The 1,947-nt window shown below is 36.8% G+C and overlaps 1 protein-coding gene across 4 annotated transcripts in view; it reads right to left on the bottom strand.

Moving 5' to 3' along the window:
• Positions 1-1,947, bottom strand: part of Fkbp15 (FK506 binding protein 15) — an 84,173-nt gene that overhangs the window by 69,601 nt on the left and 12,625 nt on the right. The window lies entirely within an intron of this gene.

Genomic DNA, 1,947 nt, shown 5'->3' with positions numbered 1-1,947 from the left:
AAAAAAAAAAAAAAAAAAAAAAAACTGTCTTTGATAATACCTGAATTAATGTTGGTAAGTAAATTTTATAGGAAGCCACTGATTTGGACTCAGGTTAACAGGAGGCCAAATAGACCAAACTGAAACAGACTCTTATGCTGAAGTTCTATAACACCGAGAAAAAACTGAGTTGTTTATCTGACCTTCCTAAAAGATAAGAGACAAGAATAGCCAAATGTCCAAAAAAACCAGTTTTGCCAGCATGATAAGTGAAGTTCCCTATTTTACAAGAAAATCAACTTTGAAATGAGCAATCCACTTTTTGTTGTTTCTGTTTTCTTCAGTCTTTTGCACCTATAAAGCTGACCTCCTAGACATCAGAACATTCTATTTTATAGACCTAGGCACTGCCCAATTTCTGAATGGCAAATAAAACCTAGTTAAGAAAGATGTTAAAACTAAATTTGTTGTAATTTTGTCTTTTTTTTTAAGCTTTTAAATTTGTATTTTATATACAAAGAGTTAGCATGGTCCCTTTCATTGAGTGGATGGATATCCTGAATAATCCACTGAAGGAAGATCACTTAGTCCAAACTGATAAAGCCAATATCCTTTGCATACTGACAGAAACACTGGCAGCACATTTCTGAATTAGACCATGTAGGTTTAAGCAGATATGGCAAGAGCAAGAGCCCTAGCCAGATTCCTCAGGTGACTCCAGCAGAGCTGCTGATGACCCAAGATGCTTCCACAGGTACAAGGAAGCAAAGCTTTTTTTTTTTTTTTTTTTTTTTTTCCAGACAAGCTCCTCCTTTGTAGTTCAAACTGGCCTTGAATTTACTATGTAGCCCAAGCTCGTCTCTCCTGCCTCAATCTCTAAAAGGCTGGGATTACAGGCATGCACCACTGCACCCAGCAATGTAGTTCTGTCCTTTTTAATGCTATTGAAGTGACTCACAGTATAGCACCAAAACAGTATCAGGATGAAGCAATCACTAAAAAGAGCAAGTTATTAGAGGATTAGTGGGTCATAACTTTCAGCCTGACTTACCCATCTCCAGGAAAGCAGGACTGGGGGTACCAAAGATCAAGCTTTATAAAAACTCTTATACAATATTTGATGAGTTTGTGAGTTACTGAACATGGAATGGTGGGAAGGTGGTATACCCAGAGGACACAGAAGCTCTTGCCACCCGCACTCCTCAAACTTTGCCCTATTCATCTCTTCATCTGTATCTTTATAATATCCTTTACAATAAACTAGCAAACTTAAGAAAATGTTCTCTTGAGTTCTATGCATGAATCTAACAAAGTAATTGAACTGCAAGTCAGGCATTGTGGGAACTCTGGTTTGTATCTGATCAGTAAAAAAAATAATCACTTGTGAAGTAAGTATCTTATGGAATCAAGTCCTAGGTCTATGGGATCTGATAGTACTCCCAGGTAGCTAACTTCAGTGTGAATGGAATTATACAGCACAGAATGGGTGGAGAGAATCCAAACACATAACTACGGTCAGCAAAGTGTGTTGTCAGTGAGTACAAAATACATGGGGTAAGAAAGTAACTTGTTTTTTCCTCTTATGGAGGAAAGAATAAAATCTTTGCTGTTAAGTCAGCTCAGGGTTAAAATTTCAGTTGTTACTTCCTATATTTACCTTGATCAAGTCACTAAACCTCTCTAAGCCTCTAAAATCTGGACATGTCACCTACTTCACAGAACTGCTGTGAGAACAAAGATAACCTACATAAATCACTTCAATCTAGACATATAACAGGGATTTTAGAAATATTTCTAAATACTTCCTTCTCTTTCATTCAACAGATGTTATTCAATGCTGTCTCCTGCATGATAAAAGGTGCAGCACTTACTACAATACTTGTCACTCTCTAACTGGGTAAATTCAGCACACAGCTAACTTATCCAAGTAAAAATTAATTCTTCCTTCTTATCAAAACATTGAGGGGG

This window comes from Octodon degus, unplaced genomic scaffold (assembly GCF_000260255.1).
Source record: "Octodon degus isolate 3935 unplaced genomic scaffold, OctDeg1.0 scaffold00098, whole genome shotgun sequence".
Taxonomy (NCBI): Eukaryota; Metazoa; Chordata; class Mammalia; order Rodentia; family Octodontidae; genus Octodon; species Octodon degus.
This window is presented reverse-complemented; position numbering and strand designations above follow the sequence as displayed.